Source organism: Cebus imitator, unplaced genomic scaffold (genome assembly GCF_001604975.1).
Source record: "Cebus imitator isolate Cc_AM_T3 unplaced genomic scaffold, Cebus_imitator-1.0 Scaffold9, whole genome shotgun sequence".
In the NCBI taxonomy this organism is placed as follows: domain Eukaryota; kingdom Metazoa; phylum Chordata; class Mammalia; order Primates; family Cebidae; genus Cebus; species Cebus imitator.
This window is the reverse complement of record NW_016107324.1, coordinates 6066893-6075657: the sequence shown is the minus strand read 5'-3', so window position 1 is coordinate 6075657 and position 8765 is coordinate 6066893. Positions and strand designations below refer to the sequence as shown.

General features: G+C 42.0%; 1 protein-coding gene across 1 annotated transcript in view; it reads left to right on the top strand.

Annotated features, from left to right (window-relative positions):
- LOC108315519 overlaps window positions 1–8597 on the top strand; it is a 25303-nt gene extending 16706 nt beyond the window's left edge. Inside the window, exon 3 of the mRNA XM_037744346.1 lies at window positions 7875–8597. The gene's annotated coding sequence lies outside the window, so the exon portion shown is untranslated. The remainder of the gene's footprint in view (window positions 1–7874) is intronic.
- The last annotated feature ends 168 nt before the right edge of the window (window positions 8598–8765 follow it).

Here is an 8765-nt window from a genome sequence, read left to right as displayed (position 1 = left end):
AAGATCAGAGCAGAACTGAAAGAGATAAAGACACAAAAAACCCTTCAAAAAATCAATAAATCCAGGAGCTGGTTTTTTGAAAAGATCAACAAAATAGATGGACCACTAGCCAGATTAATAAAAAAGAAAAGGGAGAAGAATCAAATAGATGCAAGAAAAAATGATAAAGGTGATATCACCACTGATTCCAAAGAAATACAAACTACAATCAGAGATTACTACAAACAACTCTATGCACGTAAACCAGTAAACCTGGAAGAAATGGATAAATTCCTGGACATTTGCACCCTCCCAAGCCTAAACCAGGAAGAAGTTAAAACCTTGAATAGACCAATAACAAGGGCTGAAGTTGAGGCAGCAATTAATAGCCTACCAACCAAAAAAGTCCAAGTCCAGATGGGTTCACAGCTGAATTCTACCAGACATACAAAGAGGAGCTGGTACCATTCCTTCAGAAACCATTCCAAACTATCCAAAAAGAGGGAATCCTTCCCAAATCATTTTATGAGACAAACACTATTCTGATATCAAAACCCGACAGAGACTCAGCAAAAAAAGAACACTTCAGGCCAATATCCATGATGAACATAGATGCAAAAATCTTCAATAAAATACTGACAAACCAATTGCAACAGCACGACAAAAAGCTTATCCATCACGATCAAGTAGGCTTCATTCCAGGCATGCAAGGATGGTTCTACATACGCAAGTCTATAAACATAATCCACCACATAAACAGAACCAAAGACAAAAACCACTTAATTATCTCAATAGATGCAGAGAAGGCCTTCGACAAAATTCAACAGTGCTTTATGCTAAAAACTCTCAATAAACTAGGTATCAAAGAAACATATCTCAAAACAATAAAAGCTATTTATGACAAGCCTACAGCCAATATCATGCTGAATGGGCAAAAACTGGAAGCACTCCTTTTGAAATCTGGCACTAGACAAGGATGCCCTCTCTCACTACTCCTATTCAATACAGCATTGGAAGTTCTAGCCAGAGGAATTAGGCAAGAGAAAAAAATAAAGGTATTCAATTAGGAAAAGAGGAAGTCAAATTGTCTCTATTTGCAGATGACATGATTGTATATTTAGAAGACCCTAACATCTCAGCCCAAAATCTCCTTAAACTGATAAGCAACTTCAGCAGTCTCAGGATATAAAATCATTGTGCAGAAATCACAAGCATTCCTATACACTAATAACAGACTTAAACAGAGCCAAATGAAGAACGAACTGCCATTCACAATTGCTACAAAGAGAGTAAAATACCTAGGAATACAACTAACAAAGGATGTAAAGGACCTCTTCAAGGAGAACTACAATCCACTGCTCAAGGAAATAAGAGAGGACACAAACAGATGGAGACCATGCTCATGGTTAGGAAGAATCAATATTGTGAAAACGGCCATACTGCCCAAAGTGATTTATAGATTCAATGCTATCCCCATCAAGCTACTAATGACCTTCTTCACAGAACTGGAAAAAACCACCTTAAACTTCATATGGAACCAAAAGGGAGCCCACATAACCAAGACAATCCTAAGTAAAAAGAACAAACCAGAGGCATCACGCTACCTGATTTCAAGCTATACTACAAGGCTACAGTAACCAAAACAGCATGGTACTGGTACCAAAACATACATGAAGACCAATGGAACAGAACAGAGGCCCTGGAGGCAATGCCACACATCTACAGCCATCTGATCTTTGACAAGCCTGACAAAAACAAGCAATAGGGAAAGGATTCCCTGTTCAATAAATGGTGTTGGGAAAGCTGGCTAGCCATGTGCAGAAAGCAGAAACTGGACCCCTTCCTGACGCCTTACACTAAAATTAACTCCAGATGGATTAAAGACTTAAACATAAGACCTAACACCATAAAAACCCGAGAAACAAACTTAGGCAAAACCATTCAGGGCATAGGCATAGGCAAGGACTTCATGGCTAAAACACTAACAGCATTGGCAACGAAAGCCAAAATAGACAAATTGGATCTAATTAAACTCCAGAGCTTCTGTACAGTAAAAGAAACAATCATTGGAGTGAACCCACAACCAACATAATGGGGAAAAATTTTTTGCAATCTACGCATCTCATCTGACAAAGGGCTAATATCCAGAATCTACCAAGAACTAAAACAGATTTACAAGGAAAAAAAAAAATCCAAAAGTGGGTGAAGGATATGAACAGACACTTTTCAAAAGAAGACATATATGAGGGCAACAAACATGAAAAAATGCTATCATCACTGGTCATTAGAGACATGCAAATCAAAACCACTCTGAGATACCACCTCACGGCAGTTAGAATGGTGATCATTAAAATATCTGGAGACAACAGATGCTGGAGAGTATGTGGAGAAATAGGAACACTTTTACATTGTTGGTGGGAGTGTAAACTAGTTCAACCATCGTGGAAGACAGTGTGGCACTTCCTCAAGGACCTAGAAATAGAAATTCCATTTGAATTTAGCAATCCCATTACTGGGTATATACGCAAAGGATTATAAATCATTCTATTATAAAGACACATGCACACGTATGTTCATTGCAGCAGTTTACAATAGCAAAGACCTGGAACCAACCCAAATGCCCATTGACAATCGACTGGACAAGAAAAATATGGCACATATACACTGTGGAATACTATGCAGCCATAAAAAATGATGAGTTTGTGTCCTTTGTAGGGACATGGATGAATCTGGAAACCATCATTCTCAGCAAACTGGCGCAAGAACAGAAAATCAAACACCACATGTTCTCACTCATAGGCGGGTGTTGAACAATGAGAACACATGTACACAGGGAGGGGAGCATCACACACTGGGGTCTGTTGTGGGGGCCAAGGTAGGGACAATGGAGGTGGGTAGGGAGGTCGAGAAGGGGTGACATGGGGAGAAATGCCAGATGTAGGTGATGGGGGTTGGAGGCAGCAAACCACATTGCCATGTGTGTACCTATGCAACGATCCTGCATGATCTGCACTTGTACCCCAGAACCTAAAGTACAATAAAATAAATAAATAATAAATAATAAAAATAAATGCATTTTAGCAAACTTTACCCCTGTACTAGTACTGTATAGGAATTGGTTTTTAACCCTGGTCACTATGAAACCGCCTTTGCAAAATTATGACTGAGACAGTGGAAGAGATCTAACCTAACTGACTCTATCTTGCTCCTAATCTCCAAGCTGTCCTTGTTCATTCCTGAACATAATGGCTCAACTAACTTTGGGAAGAACTTAGTTTATAGTTTACAACAAAGATAGCTGGGCGTGGTGGCTCATGCCTGTAATCCCAGCACTTTGGGAGGCTGAGACAGGTGCGTCACTTGAGGTCAGGCATTCGAGAGCAGCCTGGCCAACACGGTGAAAACTCGTCTCTACTAAAAATACAAAAATTAACTGGATGTAGTCGTGCACCCCTGTAATCCCAGCTACTCGGGAGGCTGAGGCAGAAGAATCACTTGAACCCAGGAGGTGGAGGTTGCAGTGAGCCGAGATCATGCCACTGCACTCCAGCCTGGGTGACAGAGAGACAATCTGTCTCAAAAAACAAAACGAAACAAAAACAAAGACAATAACAACTGTTTTCCAAAACAAACCTTCTTGCCTGGGGACTAGATTGCCTTTGTAGGACTAAGAATTTAGCCACAAGATTAGAAATTATGGTTTAGGAGTCAGGAAGCTGGAGGCGACAAGATTCTGACCCTCCCTAAACTGCTCCTAAAATCAGTGCTTGAGATATTTGCAGACACTGCAATTGATGGATTAGCTGGCACCACCCGGATTGATTGACTGGCTCATCTGATCTTGTGGCCCCCACTCAGCGCAAGAAGACAGCTTTAATTCCCTATGATTTCATCCCTGACCAATCAGTGCTCCCGGCTCACTGGCTTCCCCCTACCCACTAAGTTGTCCTTAAAAATTCTGCTCCTCAAATGCTCCGGAGACTGATTTGAGTAGTAATAAAACTCCGATCTCTTGAAAAGCAGGCTCTATGTGAATTACTTTCTTTATTGCAATTTCCTTGTCTTGATAAATCAGCTCTGTCTTGGCAGCAGGCAAGGTGAACCCATTGGGAGTTGCTACTAGAATTAAGCAGACTGACAAAAACTCTGTCCTTATCCAAACTCTAGCCAGGTTCCTCTGAACCTTTTTTTTTTTTTTTTTTTGAGACGGAGCTCTGTCGACCAGGCTGGAGTGCAGTGGCACGATCTCTGCTCACTGCAACCTCCACCTCCCTGGGTCAAGCATTTCCCCTGCCTCAGCCTCCCGAGTAGCTGGGATTACAGGCATGTGCCACCAAGCCTACCTAACTTTTTTGTATTTTTAGTAGAGATGGGGTTTCACCATGTCGACTAGGCTGGTCTTGAAATCCTGACCTCAGGCAATTCGCCCACCTCTGCCTCCCAAAGTGCTGGGATTACAGGCGTGAGCCACCGCACCCAGCCTGAACCCTCTTTTTAACTGAACCACAAGCTTGGTCTGTAGAAACTGCTGACTATGTACAAATGATTTTGTCCACTCCCTATCCATCCCTGCTCTTCCACCACACACACACTAAGAGACCTGAACAGACAGTAGCATAGTTACTCACAGCTCAAGTCCACAGCTTTAGGGTGACAACTCCAGCCCCCTCAAGTTCCTGCCTAAGAAAGCTCCATGCTGCCAGGAGAATTACTTACTGTTTGCTCCAGCCAAAACCTGGTGACAGGCATGTAGGTCCCTAGACCCTGTCTTACAGCAGTTATTTTAGAAAGCCTGCATTATAAATCCTTTCTCTGACCCTTTGAAATGTAAATCTACCACCCAGAACTGTCTTCTCAGGGGCCTGAGAGCCATCTCTTTAAAATGCAAACCTTCGAGGAGATAATTCTCACTCTTGATCTTGTCCCTGTGGAGGGGAAGGGCCTAACCTTGGTAGATGCACTGTTCTAACTTACACCACTGCCTCTCCTATCCTGAAACTACCAGATGTTTGTTTCTCCTCTGGGTAGCGCCAATTAACAAACCACCAGATGGCCTAGTCACATGCACCAGTGCCCCCTTTACACCCTTCAGCACATTTCCTTCAGCACCACCAGCCTTTAAAAAGTCTGTCTTGTGTCCCAGTGAAGCCTCACATTGGCCCCTCTTTCCTACTGCAGTGCTTAGATGTTATCCACCTTTTAACTCTCTGCTAACTATCCACTTTAACTAGTGGCCAGCTTTTTTTTATCTTTGACAAGACCAACCCCAGAGATTCTGTCTCAGTGGGCCCGGGGTGGTGCCTAGGTGTTAAGATGTTTTTAAAAGCCTCACAAGAAGAGTTTTCTGATGCAGAATCAGAATTGAGAATAACTATTGTAGGGCAGTGGCTCTCAAAGTGGGGACTATGGGCTAATAGCATCGTTATCACCTGGAAAACTTGTTAGAAATGCAAATACTTCACGTGGTGCGGTGGCTCAGGCCTCTAATCTCAGCACTTTGGGAGGCTGATGTGGGCCGATTACCTGAAGTCAAGAGTTCAAGACCAGCCTGGCTAACATGGTGAAACCCCATCTCTACTAAAAATACAAAAATTAGTCAGGCATGATGGCATGTGCCTTTAATTCCAACTACTCAGGAGCCTGAGGTGGGAGAATGGCTTGAACCCGAGAGGTGAAGGTTGCAGTGAGCCCATATCATGCCTCTGCCCTCCAGCTTGGGTGACAGAGCCAGACACTGTCTCCAAAGGGGGGGAAAAAGGCAAATACTTGTCCCCCACATCTCAACTTGCCTATTGAATCTGAGATTTTGAGGGTGGAGCCCACAATCTGTATCAGCCAGCCTTTATGGTAATTTGGATGCACTAAACTTTGAGAACCGCTGCTAGAGGAGGTTAGATTTGTTCTGTGTAATATAATTAGGACTTTGATAGTTGTTAACTGTGACTTGAAGCCTAGTTATGTCAATAAACATTAACCTGAAGAATGTGTCTGCAAAATTTCTTACTCCTGCTCCACTCCCTTTCCCTGCTTTTCTTCCCCCCCTCTATGTTTTCTCAGAAATGAGAACTAGAAGGAGCCTGGGTCATTAATAGTCTTGGAAATCACCATTTATCTTTGAAAGTGTAACACTATTGCTAAGCTTCAATGACAACATTGGCCATTGGAAAGGGTGAATAGAATCCAAGACTCTTCTTCCTTTAGAAATTTTCAAATATCCTAAAATATACCCTTTGGCTAAATTTTTTGTAACTGGATGTATGTTTCAGAGAGAAAGTCTGGGTAAGAAAAATGATAGAATTTATAAATTATTTCTTTTTTTTTTTTTTACTTTGATAGTTGAAGATTAAGTGTGTTTTGTTCCAGAATATGTAGCCCAGGCTTTTGTCAGCTTCCTGCTTTTTTTTTTTTTTTTNTTTTTTTTTTTTTTTTAAACAGCAGAGTTTTACTTTGTTGCCCAGGCTGGAGTAGTGGCATGATCTCGGCTCATTGCAACCTCCTGGGTTCAATCGATTCTCCTGCCTCAGCCTCCCAAGTAGCTGGGATTAAAGGTATGTGCCACCATGCCCAGTTAATTTTTGTATTTTTAGTAGAGACAGGGTTTTACCATGTGGGCCAGGCTGGTCTCGAACTCCTTACCTCAAGTGATCTGCCTGCCTTCACCTCCCAAAGTGCTGGGATTACAGACATGAGCCACCATGCCTGGCCCAGCCTCTTCTTTCTTATCCTAGAGAGTAGGAGGAGGTGTGTCGGGAAGTGGACAATCATTCACTCCCTGGATGGAGAAGAGAAGGTTGTTGGGAGAGGGGAGGAAAAACAACTGAAATGTTCTACTGCTTTCTACTCTAGTCAATGCCAAACAGTTATGGCTCTTTTAATTCATCACTTCATCTCATTTGTAAATGGAAAAACACATTCCACAAAAAGACGTCTTTGTTTCTGGAAATGCTTGTTTTAGAAAAAAACAGAAAAGGTATGAGGAAAGCTTTATTTTGGGGAAATATATTCTCTTGTTTTTCTTTGTTAAATGTTTATGTCATCTTGTAAAATACAAGATATAGTGAAATAAATGATAAAAAATAATCTTGAACTTTGGAGAGATATGTAGATTTTGGCAAGAGAGGTGTCTCTTTGTATTTCTCACATTAGGATTATTTTGTAAGCATATGCTAGTCTTGCCTCAGTTAGGGGAAAACTAACAGGGTATTTTGAAGAGATGCCGTTGCTGAAGGGCATCAAACATTTATTTCCTTTAATAATTATTCAGGGCGGGGTGTGGTGGCTCATGCCTGTAATCACAGCACTTTGGGAGGCCCAGGTTGTTGGATCACCTGAGGTCAGGAGTTCGAGACCAGCCTGGCCAACATATAATGAAATCCTGCCTCTAATACAAAAATTAGCCGGATGTGGTGGTGCATACCTGTAGTCCCAGCTACTTGGGAAGCTGAGGCAGGAGAACTGCTTGAACACAAGAGGTGGACACTGCAGTGAGCCAAGATCACACCATTGCACTCCAGCCTGGTGACAGAGCAAGACTCCAGCTCTCAAAAAAAAAAAAAAAAAAAGAAAAAAAGAATTATTCAGACCCACTTGCTCTTCCAATGACCAAAAATGTTTCTGTGAAATTGCCTAGTTTTCACTTATATCCATGCTTCTATTAATAGATTAGGAAACTCTTCAATAACCTCCTGCAGAGTTTCAAATCTGGCTTCAACTACCCTTGCCTAATTGGTAGAGCATTAGAGCCAACAAGTCAAACAAGTCTCCCACTGCCTGTCTCCCCACCTCCCTGCTCTACCCCAAAACATCTTTATAAGTCAAAGGTGACTTCAGCTGGGAGGTGAAGGGGTAGCCTCTTGTGTGTTAAAGTTAATTATTTTCTCATACTTCCTTTCCAGTGACATCCACTCCACCTTGAAACCCTAGAGCCATTTCTACAAGGTTCATTACTCCACTTCATTAAGCAACAGGTCCTGCTAGCTAAAGTCTTAAAAAAAAAAAACAACAGTAGCAGCAAGCGACAGTTTTAGCAACCCTTCCTAACTTCAGTCTATGACACGCCCATGAACTTTCCACATTAAAAGGATGTGGTAGGGTGGAAAATTCTAACCTTTTCAGAATCTTGGGACTCTATAAAAATTCATGGTGGTAGAAGAAGCTGGAGAAGAAATCATTAATATGTAACTTAATATATGTGTACGTTTTGTGTGTACGCATTGGCCTGCCTACCTGCCTGTTATAAAGCACAACATCCTACATTCCATGGAAATGTATCTCACAGGAGAATAAGACAAAGTAACAGTCCTCAAACAGCTGACAGCAGAGGCAGAAGGAGGATGCAAACACATAAAGCAGTAACTAATTGTGAAGCAAGATGAACTAAATGATAACAAAGGGACAACAGTGATGTGTGGTGGGTCCCGACTGAGGGGAGGTTTCATACGGCAGCACCAACTACAGAACAGATTCCAGTTTCAAACACACACACAACCAAAAGATTAGAAAGCTTAAGACTCAAAATGGAACGGATTAGATAATGTAATATATATAAAAGTCCTGGCAGGTGGCTTCACTTATTGTTGTAAAAAAGCAGTTGGCTCTGAGTGCGGTGGCTCACGCCTGTAATCTGAGCACTTTGGGAGGCTGAGGTGGGTGGATCATGAGGTCAAGAGATTGAGACCATCCAGGCCAACATAGTGAAACCCTGTCTCCACTAAAATGCAAAAATTAGCGGGGTGTGGTGGTGTGCGCCTGTAGTCCCAGCTACTCAGGAGGCTGAGGCAGGAGAA